The 18,596-nt window shown below is 44.7% G+C and overlaps 1 long non-coding RNA gene across 1 annotated transcript; it reads right to left on the minus strand.

Moving 5' to 3' along the window:
* Positions 1-3,084: 3,084 nt before the first annotated feature.
* On the minus strand, positions 3,085-16,673 carry LOC129541415 (uncharacterized). Its single transcript, XR_008682815.2, has 2 exons — positions 16,254-16,673; positions 3,085-3,148 (listed from the first exon to the last, which is right to left on the minus strand). It is a non-coding gene; the product is annotated as an uncharacterized LOC129541415 (long non-coding RNA).
* Between the last annotated feature and the right edge of the window lie 1,923 nt (positions 16,674-18,596).

The following is an 18,596-nucleotide window of genomic DNA, read 5'->3' on the forward strand; positions in this document are numbered from 1 at the left end:
GGTGGGTGGGCCACACCCAGGAGGGTGTGCTCAGCCTTTCCCGGCAGAACCCCAGGACACATTACACCTCCCAGGATCTTCCCCTAGAGGCTTCTCCGTCCCCTGCTTGATCTGGGGCCAGTGGAGTGTGTGGCAACAGGACAGGGATTAGAGTAGAGAAAACTGGGTTTCTGGACCTAAGAAAGGTGGAATTTTGGACTCTGAAGGCAGCAAGGTCTCCATTTTCATTCTCTCAGTCCTTCTACAGACTTGTTCTGAGTGTGATAACCGCCACTTACCAAGAGTGAAAGATGTGCCAGCATCAAGAGACTGCTGCCACGCTGCCTGCTTAGTCCTCACCAGCTATGAGCCAGATCTGCTGTCTCCAGGTGCAAGAGGAAAATCGGATTTATAAAGATTTTAAGATTTTACAGCTAGTAGACTGTAGATTCCGGATATGATCCCAAAAAAAGCCTAATTCAAAACCTTCTATTAATCCTTCAACTAAATCTCAGGCCCTTCCCTCTGGGACTCACAGTCCAGGGGAGTGAAGTAGGTCACCTCACCGCCACCTTCACACCAGACCCTTGGTGGATCCTGGGAGGGAGACAGGCGTCAGGGCCCACAGTGACAGATGAGGGAACACGGAGAAGGCAGTGGGCTCGGCCTTAGCACCTGCTGCTGAGGGGTCACTCGGGATAAGAACCCTTTGTCCTGACTTCACCTCCTCACTCTTGAGTTCCCTTCTCAGCCCCGGGGTTGCCTGGGCCACCCGGGCCCCACCATCTGGGTCCAGTGGTGGTGATGACCGCGGGATGAACCTGGAGGCAGGGACTTGGGCAAAGTCTCCTCTTGGACCCTGAGGCTGACTTCCCCCAAGTCTTCCGTAACCTTCCTCCTTCTTCCACGCTAAACAGACTCTCAGAAGTTGGCAGCCAGGCCCTGGGCTCCACTGTGTCCCAACCTGCTGCGGAAAGCCTGGTTCCAGAGCACGAGACAGGAATCTGGAGTCAAGCTGAGGCCGGGGGTTGGTTCTGGGGACCTGCCCTGCTGACTCACAGGGAGCTCTTGCTCCCGTGGGGCTTCCTCACATGGAGTGAGGGAGCTGGTTCAGGCATTGGCATCCCTAACTGCTGAGCCCCAGTCAGGGCCTCCCAGCACACAGGCATCCCTATTCACATTACACTCACTTTCTCAGGGCCATTCCTCCCTGATTTATTCATTTAATCCATTCTCATCCCTGTTGAGAAACCTCCCAAGAAGAATACACAAGACACTCTGGGCAGGAGACCTGAGACTTAATTCCCTCTTAAAGTCCAACTGTAGCTTTTAAGTTTTGAACCCTGTCAAAATACTTAAAATTAGTTTTTTAGTATTTAGAGTTAATTCTCCTTTTGTTCAATTCTCAGCCTCAGTTTCGGAGGCTGAGCTATTTATAATCTTAAGCTCCTGGAACGCAGATACCTCCGATCTCTTGCAAGGTCCTGCTCTTGTTGATTTCTTTTCCTCTAATCTCCATTCCCATTCCATTCTTCATAAAAAGCATCAATTTCTTCTGTTTTTATGAATACGTTCTTGCAAATGTGAGTAGTTATTTTGGTCCATGTGCTGTTGACGTTTCTTTATATAGCTCAAACTTACAGAAATACACAGCAAACAAAAATGTATGAACAGCCCAGTAACTTATTTCTACTACCTATAACCTTCCTTAGATAAAAAAAGAAAACATGTCCTCCAGTCACCACCCCCTCTTCTGTCTTCGCATGAAAACCACCAGCCAAACTTACATGATTGAATCTATTTTCTTTATAGTTTACCATTTAAGCATTTATCCGTATACACTGTAATTTGCCTAATTTCTGAATTTTACATGAATGGACATATTTTTCTGTGTTCTGTCTGCCTTCTTTAGATCAATAGCAAATTTTTAAGTTTTATCATGTTAGGGTGTGTACTGTGGTTTTTCACTGTTGTGCAGTATTCCTTTGCATGAAAGTGACCATGAATGTCAAAAATTCTGCTTCAGATACTACATGCTATTCACTTTCTTATTTTCCTTTCAGAGTGGTATCCTGCTCAGGTGACCAGAGATTTTGACTTTTGACCTCTTGTTCCCCTGATGTAGCAGCCTCCCTGTCTGATGACTTGTATGCCAGGGGCCCAGGGTAGGCCCTGGTGGTATCTGTGCTGTGTTTAAGGAATGAGGAAGGGGGACTTCCCTGGTGGTCCAGTGGCTAAGACTCCAGGCTTCCAACGCATGGGGCCTGGGTTCAATCTCTGGTCAGAGGACTGGACCCCACATCTGCAACTAAGATCCCGGTGCAGTCAAACAAATATTTTTTAAAGAAGAGATGAGCCTCAGGACATAGAGCCCAGGTCCTGGGGAGCAACTTTGAATCAGTCCTGTTTACTGTCAAAGACAGCAGTGTTTTCAACCATTCTCAGCAGCCCAGTCACACCCCAGCATCTCTGGTATCACTCACCACCACCAGAAAGGCTATAGGGAATCTTCCAGTGCCTTAACCAAAAATGCCTTTTGGTTAAGCCCAAGGGCTGCTCATCCAAGTCAAATCTAGCTTAAGTCATCTGTAAGGTTTTGGGTCTCCAGAAAGGAAGTTTGATCTGTTCACCATCCAGGCATTGAGGACTACTAGCTTCTTGCCTGGAGAATCCCAGGGACAGGAGAGCCTGGTAGGCTGCCGTCTATGGGGTCGTACAGAGTCGGACACAACTGATGCGACTTAGCAGCAGCAGCAGCAGCTTCTAATAGAAGAACCACTATTTGCGATCAAGCACTGAGCTGGTGATTTAGTTTCCTAAAGTAGAAGCTTAGATTATTGTTCCCCTGTGTCAGTGGGCAGCCTAGTAGGCTGGAGCATTGAGCATTGGAAGCCAAGGGTCGGACTCAAATCACTAGTCTGCCGCAGAGCCAGAGGAGGAGGAAGACCCATGGAAAGTAGGGATCTGAGCAAAAGAACAGGATCTTCTGTGAGGCTCAGAGCTGGGCTGGTGCCTCCAGCAAGGAACCCTGGCTGGGTTCTACCCACCAACCTCCCAGAGCAAAGCAGCTAGGCCCAGAATTTCCCTTCAGAACCCCAGGACCTACCTGTGCACACTGCACCCAGGCTAACTCATCCTGAACATTTGCTCCATCACAAGCTCCATGGGGCTAGAGTAAAAGGGATGGGAGACAGTGGATTAGAACAGAGATAAAGGGTTTGCTGAGCTCCAGAAACTGTGGCTTTGGGTGTCTGGAAAGGAAGATTGTTTTTATGCTCCCATCCAGACATTACAGAAATAATAGCTAATAGTACAAGAACTCCCATTTATGAACAATCTGTACCAAGTACTATGCTAATGATTGAATTTCCTAAAATGCAAACAGATTATTAATTTTAGATGCTTTTTTTCTGATATACATATCCAAAGATAAAAATTACCCTCTTAGCACTGCTTTTCGGAGAAGGCAATGGCAAGCCACTCCAGTACTCTTGCCTAGAAAATCGCATGGACAGAGGAGCCTGGCGGGCTGCAGTGCATGGGGTCGCGAAAAGTCAGACACGACTGAGCGACTTCACTTTCACTTTTCACTTTCACACATTGGAGAAGGAAATGGCAACCCACTCCAGTGTTCTTGCGTGGAGAATCCCAGGGATGGCGGAGCCTGGTCGGCTGCCGTCTGTGGGGTCGCACAGAGTCGGACACGACTGAAGCAACTTAGCAGCACTGCTTTTGCTGCATTCCAAAATGAAAAGCTTTTATAAGTTGTCTTTTCATTTTCATTTAGTTCAAAATATTTTTTACGTTCTCTTGATATAGCTTCTTTGACACACATATTATTTAGAAGTGTCTTACTTGATCTGTGAAAATGTTGGGGTTTTCCAGCCATCTTTCTATTATTGATTTCAATTTTATTTCCAGTGTGGTCTGAGAGCATACACATGTATGATCTCTACTCTTTTAAAATTGGTTAAGACGTGTTTTATGACCCAGAATATAGTCTATCTTGATGAATGCACTGAATGAGCTTAAGAGGAACGTGTTTTCTGCTGTTGTTGGCTGAAGGAGTCTGGAAAAGTCAGTTAGATCCAATTGATTGATGATCTGTCCAATTCAACTATGTCCTCATTGAATTTCTGCCCGTGGTATCTGTCCATTTCTGGAAGAGAGGTGTTGAAGGCTCCAGCTTTAATAGTGTTAGTTGCTCAGTCATGTCCCACTCTTTGCAACCCCCGTGGACCACAGCCCACCAGGCTCCTCTCTCCATGGGATTCTCCAGGCAAAAATACTGGAGTGAGTTGCCATTTCCTTCTCCAGACTTTAATAGTGAATTCATCTATTTCTCCATGCAGTTCGATCAGATTTTTGCCTCATGCATTCTGACACATTATGACTAGGAGCATACACAGTTAGGCATTGTCACCTTCCTGAAGAATTGACCCCTTTCCATTACATAATGCCCCTCATGGTCTCTGATCGCTTTTCTTGCTCTGAAGTCTTGTTTTATCTGTCTGAAATTAATAATTAATTAGTTAATTAATTAAAATCTCTAATTTTGTGTGTGTGTTAGTGTGATATACTTTTCTCCATCTCTTTACTTTTTATCTATTTGTGTTTTCATGTTTAAAAGGTGATTTCTTTAAACAGGTGGTTGCACGGGTAGGGGGTAGGAGAAGGAAAGGGGGAAGAAAATTATAACTATCTGAGGTAATGAATGTTGATCAGCTTAACTGAGGCAATCATTTAACAATGTATATTTATATGAAACCATCATATTGTATACCTTAAATAGGCACAATTTTGTCAATTATACCACAATAAAACTAAAAAAAAGTGCTTTTTAAATGAAATAAAAGCAAGTTTTTGCAGAAAGCCTACAGATGAGCCCTATTTTTTAACTCATTCTGACAATCTCTTTCAATTGGTATATTTAGGCCATTCACACTAAAAGTGACTATTAATATAGTTGGGTTAATATCAACCATATTCATAGCTGTTTTCTATTCATAGCTCCTTTTGTGAGTTTTTTCATCTTTCACTCTTTTTTCTGTCTTCTCTGGTTTTAACCGAGCATTTTACATTGGTTCTGTTTTCCCTCTTAACATATCAATTACACTATTTTGTTAAGTGTCTTTGGTGGTTGCCCTAGAATTTGTAATATACATTTGCAAGTAATCTAAGTCCACATTCAGATAATACTGTATTACTTCACAGGTCTTGCAGGTACCTTATAGCAGAGTACTCCCAATTTCCTCTTTGCCTATTACATTGCTATTATTTATTTCTCTTATTGGTAATCACCTAATACATTACTGCAATAATTATTTTGAACAAACTCTAATCGGTTAGATCAATTCAGAATAAGAAAACCATGTTGTGTATCAATTACACCTTGATAAAAAAAATAAATTTATTTTAAAAATGAAAAAAATAAGAAAAATAAAAGACTTTATTTTATCTTCATTTATTCCTTGTCTAACATTCTTATTCTTTATGTAGGTCTAGGTTTCTGACCGGCATCATTTTCCTTCTTTCTGAAGAACTTCTTGTGACATTTCTTCCAAAGCAGGTCTAACTATCAACAAATTCCCTCAGTTTTTGTCTTTATTTCTTCTTCACTTTTGAAGAATAATTTCACTGAATACAGAATTCTAGTTTGGTAGGTTTGTCTTTAAACACTTTAAACAACCCACTATTCTTGCTTGCATGGTCTCTGAAGAGAAATCCAATAAACATCCTTTTTCTTGTGCCTGTATAGATAGGGTGAGGCAGTTTTCTCCACCTCTGGCTTCTTTTAAGATTTTCCCTTTGAGTTTGAATTTCTGAAATTTTAATATAATCTATGCCTAGATGTGGTTCTTTGGGTATTTGTTCTGCTTGGTGTTCTCTGATATTTCTGGATCTGTGGTTTAGTACCTGTTGTTAATTTAGGAAAATTCTCAGCAATTATTTCTTCAAATATTTCTTCTGTTTCTTTCTTTCTTTTCCTCTGATATTCCTGTTATATGTACGTTACAGCTTTTGTAATTGTCTTGTATATTTTGTTCTTGTTTTTTTCTCTTTGCTTTTTTATTTAGAAAGTTTCTATTGACATATCTTTAAGCTCACTGATTGTTTTCCTCAGTTGTAGCCAGTCTACCAATGAGCCCATCTAAGACATTCATTGCTATTGTTTTCTATTTCTGCTATTTTCTACTATTTTCATAACTTTCTTAGAGTTTTCATCTTTCCAGTCACATTATCCATCTAATCTTACATATTACCTACTTCCCACTTTTCCACTATAGCTCTTAGCATATTAACCACAGTTATTTTAAATTTTCAGTTTAGTCACTTCAGGAGTATGCCAGTGCACACCCACTGCGTCCAGTTCTGCCCCATTGTGGTTGTGTCCTTGGACAAACTGTTTCTCTTCTCTGAGTTTTGGATTCTTCCACTGAAAATGGAGTTAAATTACCCTGTAGCTTGGTTTTACTTTTACCAAACTGTCACAAATTTTTGCTTCCTTGCTTCTGAAAATATTTGAGCTTGACCATTGATCTTAAGTGTAACTTCGCCAGAAGCAGGACCCAGACTCCTTCATCAAATACTCAGTGTCCTGGAAACAGAGTACCATCTCTGAGCCAGAGAAAAACAGGTCTCTCAGAAGGCCACCTGTCCTACCCAGCACTGGCCTCCCCCCTCCTTTCTCACTGGACCCCCTAAGGTTTCCTGAACCCTCCGTGTCAAGTCCTCTACCTAGCATTCCCTTCCACTGCCTTTTCTCCCAGGAAACACACCCATCCTTCAGAGGTAGGTTAACAGCTCCTTCTGTTGTGGGGCTTCCTCTGACTTCCTCAGAGAGGTTTTGCAGGGACCCCAGGTTCCAGCGGCACTTCCTCATCTCTTGGTTTACCCCAGACTGGCACTGCCTCTGCACTGATCAGGAACACAGGGTACTAGCCCTGCCCGACAAGTCAGCCTCCATGTGGCCTGGCCGGGATGGCCCTTCCACCTCTGTGCCATAGTTACTCCTCTGTCAGTGGGGACACTGACACCGCTTCACAGAACCCTGCGGTCCCAGGGGCCAGTGGGTGAGACGCACTTGGTGAGGTTGAGAAATGGGGAGAGGTGGCGTTCCTTTCGATAGAGATTCTGATGTGCTGAGTGACATCTGTGATTCAGAGTCTGAAAGCAGTCCTCTCCAGTGTACAGCTAATTTACAGCTGTGGGTGGGGGTTGTGTGTGCTGACAGCTTCCCTGGGTGTAACAGTAGCCTGGTTGAAAGACATGAGTTAGATACAATGGGGAAGGAAGAGCAGTTATTCCTGAGGGCAGAGCTTCAGTTAGGGAAATGACACCCACTCCCTCCCCTACCTCTGTGGAGCCGCTCCCAGAGCCTGACCCTCACATAAACCTCAAGTAAAGCCTCCTGAATACCCTCAGCAAAGGCAATATGCAGCGCAGTCTCCTTCTCCCACACTTCAGGCCTTGCCTGCCACCCCACCCACATGTAACCAGTAAAGACAGGACAGCTGCGTTAAAGGCAAGAAAAGGAGCTGGTAGTTGGACAGAGGACTGGACACTCTATCAAAGCCCCTGAGCCATCTCACAGAACAGAGTGAAAAGGGAATAGGAGAGTCCCTCCCCCACCAAGGTCCCACACTTCTCGGGTTCTGTATCTTCACAGTGGTAATCAATCATTTACACACAAAGAAGCTTGCCTGAGTTTCCAGGGCTTTTAATAACTTCAAAAGGACAAATGGAGAGCCCAGGACCTGGCTTCCCCCAGAGGCTGTGCCCAGGGAAGTATCTGGAGGTGTGAAGCAGGCTGCAGGAGGGACTGGAAAGGGGAGCGTCCTGCTTTTGCCTATAGCTCCTGTCACCTGAGCCTCACAGGATGAAGTAGTGATCCAAGCAACAGCCAGAGGCAGTAGAGAATGTTTTCTGCTCCAAAGACAGTGAAGAAAATTCTAGAAGTTGCTCTGTGTTTATATTACTCCTTCCCTGATCAAGAGCAGATGCGTGGCCTGAGCTGCTGACTTAACACAAACGCTTGTCCAATTGTCAAGATCTGGCTCAGCCGGCTGCATCACTGCCTCTGCCTAGACTGGCAATCTTCAGTGTGTGCTTTGGGGACCACCTGGGTCAGAAGCTCCAGATATCGTGAAAATGCAGATCTTATGTCCCATTCTTGGCTTACTGACCCCAGTTATCTGAGGTGAAATCCAAGAATCAGCATTTTAAACATATCCCCAGGTTTTGGGGTTTTTGTTTGGTTTTTTTTTTTTTTTTTTGGTTTGGTTTCATTTGGGGTTTGAATCCTGGAGAGAGTCTGAGAACAAATGATTAAAGTATAAGTTCCTAGAGGGCAAAGACCAGGCTCTTGGTGGCATCATCAGCATAGACCCCTCCACAATTCATCCACCTCAGGGACCAGCAAAGGAACCAGAAGACAAAGGCCCTCTCTTCAAGAGGGCCTACTCTTCACAGGGACCAGGACCCTCAGGAAGAGCCTGAATCAGGCTGCAGGCTCACCTCTCTTCTCCCCTCATCACACCGAGCCCCTTGGTCCCCAGAGACACCACCCCTTCCTGGACCACTTGCCTCTGTCCACACTGCCCGCAGTTCCCTTCCCCTAGTTCTCCAAATGCTCTGGGAACCTTCCTGCTTCACCCAACTGAGTTCTCATTCCTGCCACAATGCCCACACTTGCATCCCTATTTCTCAGCTACCTCCCCCCAATAATACTGAATGTCAGTGTTTACATCTTTCTCTCGCCAACACAGCATCACAGGGAGCTCCTTGAAGGCCAGTCAGGTATCATTCCTCTTTGAATGGTCACAACTAGACTGCTCCCAACACAGAGAAGGCATGCCCCCGTCCAAAAATAAACAAATAAATAATGAATCACAGCATGGAATAATCTGAGTAAAAGAGTTGACCCAAGAGTCAAGAGTACTAGGTCCTCTGGTCCCAGCTCCACTAGCAAATCTCTGTGTGACCCAGGACAGCCAAATCTCAGGTCCATGAACAGCAAGAAACGATGGAGATGAACGTATTCAATACACGTAGGAGGTGTTAACAGAATTACTGACAGATCTGTTACTGAGGGTGCAAACCTCACCAAGGAAGGAGCAAGTGTACTGAAAACTGGAGCAGGTTCTATAACAAATTGTTCTTCTCACTATGAAGCAATACAATTTATGCTCAGGAGAGGAACAAAACCCTCAGAACCAGGAGCATGTCTTCATATAGGTCACTCTCTGAAATATGACCATGACATTGGTGGGAGGCTGGACCAAAAGCTCCTCTACAGGCTTTAACTATGGAACTGGCTGGAGAAATAGAGATGGGAAGACGCAGACTGAAACAAAAGGCCTCTCTGCAAAGCTTGATCACGGTAACTAACTGGTAGCAGACACGAGAGGTTAGAAATGCTTGCAGAGACCACTGCAGCCCTCCCTCCACCCCATGCACTGGAGAAGTGGGACTGGAAAGGGGGCGACTTAGCTGGTCAGTATGGAGTCTCTGCCCCAGGCACAGGATATGTCAGAGGAAGAGAAGGGAAGAAGGATCCATGCCTTGAGCCTCCAGTGGAAGCTGGCTGGGGCAGTATGGGGAATGCAAAGCTCTCAAAACCAGAGTGAGGTAAGAGTCTTCTTCCAGTACACCTAGCTTGGGTTTTAATCTTTTTAAGTGGCTGTTTCACGTTCTTGGTAATACAGTTTCAACACATCTGTGCAAGTGTTAGAAATCTTAATTGTAATGCATGCAAAACTTCCAGCATTTGCATTGAAACTTTGGCTGACTGTGACTCTGCCTTTGTGTAGCAATAAAATTCTTAAATGTGCCAGAGATACAAGGGGAAGATATCAGTGTGATTGATTATGAAATTAGATCTGAGTAGATCTACGTGCCACTCAGGACTTGTCAACATGAGTATTACTCATCTTTGCTTTCAAAGAGCTGCTGGAAAGAAAAGAGATAATTGATGTGTTTTGTCACTGGGTGTGGATCTGTGGGGAAAGAATAAAGTCGATGGACGATAAGATGGGTAGGAAAGGATCAGAGGAAGGAGGATGTAAAGTGCGTGAGGACAGAGCTAAATAAGAGCAGAACTAAATGGATTTTTAGTTTTGATCCAGATGAATGAGGGGGCGTAGAAGGGCCACTCTCCTCACCCATCTCCACACAGCGTCTTTCACATTGTATTCTAGAAGTCACCCCACAGAGAATAAAATCTGAGTGGTTTCCTGGAGCATCATGTTGCTCTGGAAGGGCAAAAGATCAGGACCCGATTCTGGGAGTGGGACCACTCAGGCCCTGTGAGGTCCCTGAGGTGATGCAGAAGAAAGGCTGTGGTGCTTGCGATCCACAGGGAAAGGAGAGAGCTGAGTTTCCATGTGTGAGGATTCCAGGCCCCGGATGCCAGTTATTGGGACATCCTGTGGGGACCAACAAAGGAGCAAGACTTTCTAGCCTCTCTACTTCAACTCTCAGATTTAGCAGTAAAATTTTCCTCAGTTTGGAAAGTCAAGGCTGGAGTCTAATGTCCACAACAGGACAACAGTGATGTACAACATGACTTCGGTTCATTCTGGGCAGACCCCCTCAGATTCCTGGAACTCTTGATGCAAACATGTGCGCGTGCACACAGACGTTCATACAGACACGCACATAACAGCATGACACCTCACACTGTCCACAGAGCATACTCTGGGGCAGCCTCCAGACACACATTTAGTGGCCTGACCGCCTCTGGTCACAAGCATGAGTACAAGCAGAAATAAATATCCCAGGAACACCCTCAAAGAGTCATAAAAGAAGACTGCTTCCACAGTAAAAATCAGAAGAAATGCATGCCAGACTTCTTGACCAAATGGAGGGATTAGAAAAGGCCATTGGATCAACCACAGTTGTAAGTTTCGTCCCTCCTTTCCTATTTTTGTTTTTTGTTTGCTTTTTTTGTTTTGTTTTAATTGGAATAGAGTTGATTAATGGGGCTTCCTGGGTGGCTCAGCGGTCCTGCAATGTAGGAGACCTGGATTTGATCCCTGGGTTGGGAAGATCCCCTGGGGGAGGACATAGCAACCCCTCCAGTGTTCTTCCCTGGAGAATCCCCATGAACAGAGGTGCCTGGCGGGTTATGGTCCATGGGGTCGCAAAGAGTCGGACACAACTGAGCAACTAAGCACACCACAGCACAGCACATGGGCTTCCCACGTGGCACCAGTGGTAAAGAATCCACCTGCCAATTCAGGAGACATAAGAGATGGAGATTCAGTCTCTGAGTTGGAAAGATCCCCTGGAGGAAGACACGGCAACCCACTTTAATATTCTTGCCTGGAGAATCCCATGGGCAGAGGAGCCTGACAGGCTATGGTCCTTGGGGTCACAAAGAATCAGACACGACTGACCGACTTAGTATGCACGCACATAGTACATGTTGCATCATCTTCTCACTGTGTCTTCACATGCAAAACTTAGGGAGCTTTCTTGGGTCTCTTTAATAGGGCACTAATCCCACTCATGAGAGTTCCACCCTCATAATCTAACCACCTATCAAAGTCCCCCTCCTCCAACACCATCAACTGGGAGTTAGGATCTCAACAAAGGAATTTTAGGGGGACATAAACATTCTGTCTATAGCAGTCACTGAAAAGAAAGACAGATTGGTAAGGAACAGATGCTTCTCTGGGGCTCACAGCTGACCCAGTGCCAGTATTCCACCAGCTTTTGGATATGCCCAGAAATTTTCAACAGAGCCTTGATGCTCACCAGAACCCAGGGGCTACCTGTGCCTTCTGAGCCATCCAAGCCCCAGAGGTTGAAGCAGGGTTATAGAATGATAGATTAAATTGGAGAAGTGATGAGGAATTTGCTGAGCCCCAAGAAATATAGCTCAGTATGTCTGAGGAAAGAAATATGGCCTTTCCTGGTTTCCCCTTCCAAGTCATTCAGGAAAGAATGGCTATAGATATTGAGAACTATTGTTTACGGAACACTGTGCCAAACAAGTATAATATGTGCTTTACATACATCTGTTTTTTGTTTGTTTGGTCACGCCATGTGTCTTGCAGGGGCTTAGTTCCCCAACCAGGGACTGACCCCAAGCCCCATGCAGTGGACATGTGAAGTCTTAACCACTGGACTGCCAGGGAATTCCCCTACAAGTCACTTTATTTAATCTGCAAGAGAATTCTATGAGATGAATATTAGCATCTCCATTACACAGATAAAGAAACTGAGATTTAATGTGGTTCCATAATGTGAGCAGGTCATCCAAAAGGTGGTACAAAGCCAACAAACCCAGGTCAGCCTGACTCTAAAGCCGGACTCTTTATCCTTTTGCTGTTTTATGAAGTGCCTGGTATGTCACATCAGGGTCCACCCGGCAGGAGCCCACCATCCAGAAGACAGATGGCCATAAATGCTGTCAGCACAGTCCCACGGACTCCGACAGGGGAAGCCCAGAGAGCTGTGTGGCCGTCAGGGCCCAGAGCAGCAGTGAGCGAGACTTCAGCAGGCTCTAGAGCCCTGGACCTCATATTGCTAGTCCATAGGCCACACTGAAAGGAATTTGCTCCCCTAAAGTTAAGTATCAGTACGCAGCACCTATAACTGAGACTTGAATATTACCAGCAAGAACCTTGCTAAGGAACTGTACTGCGGTAAGGTAAGATTTGTCTCCTAAGATCCACCTCCTGGGATAGGTACATCTTTTGGAGAATATGCTTTCGTCGTGTTATTTCCCTGGTGATTTACAAAAGATCCTGTGATGTTACAATTGGCCCCAGTTAAAGTTGACACTCAGAGATTACCTTGTCCAACGCACTGGCCACTAGCTACATGTAGCTATCAAGCACTTGACATGTGGCTAGTGCAACTGAGAAGCTAAATTGTTTTTTACTTTTATATGAAGTATTATTATTGCCCAGAAACCATTTGTTAAGGTAAGGAAAGAATCTGTTAAAACTGTCTCAGTTCAGGGTGTTGCTTAGCTGGGAGCCTGACGACATAAATAGATCACCCATTACCATTTCCTTTTCTTTTAATTTATTGATTTTTAATTGAAGGATAATTGTTTTGTAGTATTGTGTTGGTTTCTACCAAACATCAACACTAGTCAGCCATAAGTTTATCCATGGCCCTTCCCACTTGAACATCTCTCCCACCTTCCTCCCCATCCCACCCATTTAGGTTGTTACCAAGCCCCGGGTTGAGTTCCCTGAGCCATACAGCAAATTCCCACTGGCTGTCTATCTTACATATGGTGATGCATGTTTCCGTGTTACTCTCTCCATGCCGCCCACCCTCTCCTCCCTCACCCCCGGCAGCAGTGTCCATAAGTCTGTTCTCAATGTCTGTGTCCCCATCGCTGCTCTGCAAATACACCATCTTTCTAGACTCCATATTTATGCATTAGCATATGATTTTTTTCTCTTTCCGAATTACTTCACTCTGTATAATAGGCTCTAGATTCATCCACCTCATTAGGACCGACTCAAATGCATTCCTTTTTGTGGCTGAGTAATATTCCATTGTGTATATGTACTACAGCTTATTTATCCATGCATCTGTTAATGGACATCATACCAAAAGCAGTAATTCAATAAGAAAAAGAGTTAAATTTCAAACAGAAGTAACAGTGAAGCTCTTAGATAAGGTAAGAAGTCACTGCCACAAGACCATAGAGGATAAATCAATAGTGTCTTCAATTTAAAACTACTTTTTAATAAAACTATTTAAGATTACATTTCACATAATGTCATTTGCACCAACAAGGATGAACCTAGAGATTATCATATTAAGACTGAGAAAGATAAATATAATGTCACTTCTATATGGAATCTAAAAAAAAAGATACAAATGAATTTATTTACAAAATAGACCCACAGACATAGAGAACAAACTTACAGCTACCAAAGTGGAAAGAGTGTCAGTCACTCAGCGTCCAACTCTTTGCAACCCCATGGACTGTAGCCTTTTAGGCTCCTCTGGGATTCCCCAGGCAAGAACACTGGAGTGGATTGCTATTTCCTTCTCCAGATCTTCTCGACCTAGGGATCTAACCCAGGTCTCCTTCATTGCAGGCAGATTCTTTACTATCTGAGCCACCAGGGAAAGGGGCAGAGGAGGGATAAATTAGGAGTTTGGCATTAACATAAACACACTGCTATCTATAAAACAGATAACCAACAAGGACCTACTGTATAGCACAGGGAACTATATTCAATATTTTATAATAACTTATAATGGAAAAGAATCTGAAAATAACTTATTTGAAAGAAATTTTATAATAGAAAAAAATTTTAATATTATATATTTTATAACTTGAGATGCCCTGAAATTTTACAGGTCATATATGAAAGACTTTATAAAGATTTTTAGCAATAATCCTAAGAATTTATAAGACATTACTAGGAACAAGTTGTAAAACTGAAAACAAAATCTTTTCTAAAGTATCAATAGCAAAACTAATTGACACTGTCAGAGGAAAGACTAAATTGTCTTTATAGTCTCATGATTTTACAAAATGATTGTCATATGAAGCAATCAAAGATCACAGAGCCAAGAAAACAGAAAAAATAGTGAAGTAGACAGTTGAGTCATCCAGTTAATCAAAATATTGCCATTTTTCTGACTTGCATAATGTGTGTGGTACTTGCCAACTTTTTGAAATTCATGACTTGCTATAGTCTTTTCCTCTTTCTAAATGAAATTTATGTGTTCTTTTTCTGAATGGAAGATCCTCCCCAAAATTTTAGCACGCACAAAATGTGTACTCAGTCCTGACATTTACCCATCTTGTCCATGACTTTGTCTATGCCACAGCTTCTGCCTGGCTTCCCCTCCACCTCCTCTCTGCCTAGAAAAGTCTTAACACTCCTTCAGAGTCTGACCAAAAGTCACCTCTTCTGTAAGACTTCCCTAACTACCTCAAGACAATAGAGTTCCCCCTTCTGCTTCAGACACAGAGCAGTCTTACCTGTCTGTGGCACACCTTCATGGCACTGGGATTACCTCTCTACAGGCATCCCCTCAACAAGGGAGCAAACTCCCAGGGACAGGCACTGAGGTCTTACCTGCATTACCATGTCCCCATCTCACAGCAGGAGGTCACAGAACACACGTTTATGGGAAGCAGTCACGGCTGACCAGGAGATGGAGGGATGACACCAGTACTAATATAATGACCCCCGAGGCCAAAAGAGAAAAGTTCTAACTCTGTGTGACACTAGGCAAAATCTGTACTTCCTTTGTTTTTGAGACGTCTTTGTCTTATCTGTCAAATGGGAAATGAATATCCTGCTTTTCAGAGATAATGGATGTGAAAGCACCTGCGTGCATGCGTGGTAAGTCGCTTCAGTCGTGGCCAACTCTGTGTGACCCTATGGACTGTATGCGTCCATAGGAGCCTATGCCAGGCTCCTCTCTGTGCACGGGATTCTCCAGGCAAGAATACTGGAGTGGGTTGCCATGCCCTCCTCTACGGGATCTTCCTGACCCAGAGATCGAACCTGTGTCTTTAACATTGCCTGCGTTGGCAGGCAAGTTTTTTACCACTAGCAGCACCTGGGAAGCCCATGAAAGCACCTAGAAAGTGCTATATAGGCATAGAGAGTGCATTATTGTTGCCAACATATTCAGGTGCACTTCGAGGAGACGCTGTGTAAAACCCTGTGACTTAGAATCCCAAGTCTCCACAGATACACTCCAGTTTATAGAAGTGGGCCATGGCACTGCAGTTTCAGCTTCCACAGGGCGTAGCAGCAGCTAAATCAAAAGATTACGTCAACTACAGAAAGGGAAGGAGGCATCCAGCCCCTCAAATTTTCCTGAGGCCAGAACCCAGCCCTCATGTGAATTCAGCTTCCTGGATCATTCTCAGCAAAGAAGACTCGGGGTCCCTTCCACCCACCTAGTCCAATCAGTCCTCATTCAGCGTAAGCTACAGAATCAAGCACTTACATAAATCAGCTAGAGGCAAATACACTGAAAGTGATCAACTGTGCTTCTTTCTTCACCAAATCCCACCCTTCAGATTCTGTGAGTGCCAACATCTGCCCAGAGAATTCTCACCCTTGCTTACCAATAATGCCCGAAAGTAGCCCTTCTTTTTTTTTTTTTTTTAAATGACTGTGGCCATTTTGCCCGCCCTGTGGAGACGCAGGAGTAAGGACTGGGGTTTGATCGGTAGCAAGAGGACTGGGAGTGCCTCTGCTCCCAGAGACTGTGGGGTAGCCAGCCAATGGGACACCAGTTCCAGCTCCCTGTCCAGCCTTTCTCACCTGCTTTCACAGATGGATGGACAAGCTCTCTCTCTGCTGCAAGGCACCACAAAACGGAGTCTCTGGCTGGTCTGTCTTGATTTTATTTTTTTCAAGTGTAATTCAGTTTGGGGTTTTTTTGTTCTTGTCGTTTGTTGCTGTGCCAAGTCTCTTAGTGGCAGCATGCAGGATCTTCAATCTTCATTGCAGCATCTTCAAACTTTCAGTTGTGGCAAGAGAACTAGTTCCCCAACCAGGGATTGAACCTGGGCCCCTTGCATTGGGAGCACAGGGTCTTAGCCACTGGGCCACCAGGGAAATCCCATCTAATTTCTCTTTGCCTCAGTTTCACCGTCTATAAAACAGGAGAATTAATGACATCCTTTCTATAAAGTTGTGAGGATTAAAGGAGTTAATACTCTACCGTGCTTGGACCAGCACTGAAGGTGTAGCATGTGCCAAGTAACCACTAGCTACTTCCTCCAAAACATAGCACCACGCCCACAGGATTGTTTTTCTATTCTGTTAATTGCTGTGTCCCCAATCTCTAGAATGGTTCCCGGAATACAGTAAGCTTTAAATAAATTATGTTTAATGAATGAATCTCCTCTCTACGCAAATTATTCAGTCAGAAAAAATAAGGGACTCCAGTCTGACTGGAGGGCATCAGTGCAGCCGCCTCTGAGAACACAATCATGTGTTCATTTATTTAACAAATACTTGCTGAGCACTCATTTGTATATGCTGGGCACTCACTGCTATGTGAGTGATGCTTCACCTGGCTTTTGTGAGCCGCTGCAATGGCAAGCCACTCCAGTACTCTTGCCTAGAAAATCCCATGGATGGAGGAGCCTGGTAGGCTGCAGTCCATGGGGTCACTAAGGGTCGGACACGACTGAGCGACTTCACTTTCACTTTTCACTTTCACACATTGGAGAAGGAAATGGCAACCCACTCCAGTGTTCTTGCCTGGAGAATCCCAGGGAAGGGGGAGCCTAGTGGGCTTCTGTCTATGGGGTCACACAGAGTCGGACACGACTGAAGTGACTTAGCAGCAGCAGCAGCAGCTCCCCAACCTCTTACAGTTCTCATGAGTATGCCTTTCCTCCAGCCCAGCCTCAGCCCCATCAGTGCCTGGCCCACCCCAGAGCCTCCATGCTGAGGACCTCCTCCTCAGCTTCTGCCCCTAAAGCCTTCCCACCCCTTAGGTCTGAGGTTGTTCATCTCAGAATGACCCATGGGTTGGAAGTATAGAACCTCCTTGGTTTACTTCTTCCTTCTCTGACCACTGCCTCCTGTCACTGAGCCAGCTCCACCTCCAAGGCAAGAGACCACAGATGAGCTCTGCAGACCTCCAAACACAGCACACGACCCAGGAAACCAAGGCCTTGCTCTATTCCTCCAGGTCCCAGACCACTCCATTGACCCATTCCTACATCCATACTGACTTTTCCTATCTCACAGACCTCCAACAAGGAGACCATATGCTACCCTCTGAGATATTTACTGTACCCTCTGTCTAAAACACTTCTCATTTGCTCTCAGACCTACTGATCCCCCCAGAATTCTTTTTAGTCAACGCTATAGAAGTATAGTTGGCGTCAGAGCTAATTTTGAAATCAAACAGTTCTACAAGGCTAATATCAGCACCCGCACCTCATCTCTCCCCACTTTCAAGTTCCCATCCTGCGGCACCACTTCAATCTTTGGATCCATGTCTTCCTGTATTTACTGAATCAGTTCAGTTCAGTTCAGTCACTCAGTCGTGTCTGACTCTTTGCGACCCCATGAATCACAGCACGCCAGGCCTCCCTGTCCATCACCAACTCCCGGAGTTCACTCAAACTCATGTCCATCGAGTCGGTGATGCCACCCAGCCATCTCATTCTCTGTCGTCCCCTTCTCCTCCCACCCCCCAATCCCTCCCAGTATCAGACTCTTTTCCAGTGAGTCAACTCATCGCATGAGGTGGCCAAAGTATTGGAGTTTCAGCTTTAGCATCAGTCCTTCCAGTGAACACCCAGGATTGATCTCCTTTAGAATGGACTGGTTGGATCTCCTTGCAGTCCAAGGGACTCTCAAGAGTATTCTCCAACACCACAGTTCAAAAGCATCAATTCTTCGGCGATCAGCTTTCTTCACAGTCCAACTCTCACATCCATACATGACCATGGGAAAAACCATAGCCTTGACTAGCCTTCTATTTCTAGTTGATGATTTTTTCATTTTCTTAAGACTAGCTAATGACTTCCTATACTGGAAAATGAGGATTTAGTATTTTTACAGCATACACACACACATATTCTTCCACTACTCACTCCCCCACAATTCCTCCAGTAGAGTTATATCAGTTTTTGGTTAGAA

The sequence above is a fragment of the Moschus berezovskii genome, chromosome 4 (genome assembly GCF_049115385.1).
Source record: "Moschus berezovskii isolate FMDL1 chromosome 4, NW_MosBer_1.0, whole genome shotgun sequence".
Taxonomy (NCBI): domain Eukaryota; kingdom Metazoa; phylum Chordata; class Mammalia; order Artiodactyla; family Moschidae; genus Moschus; species Moschus berezovskii.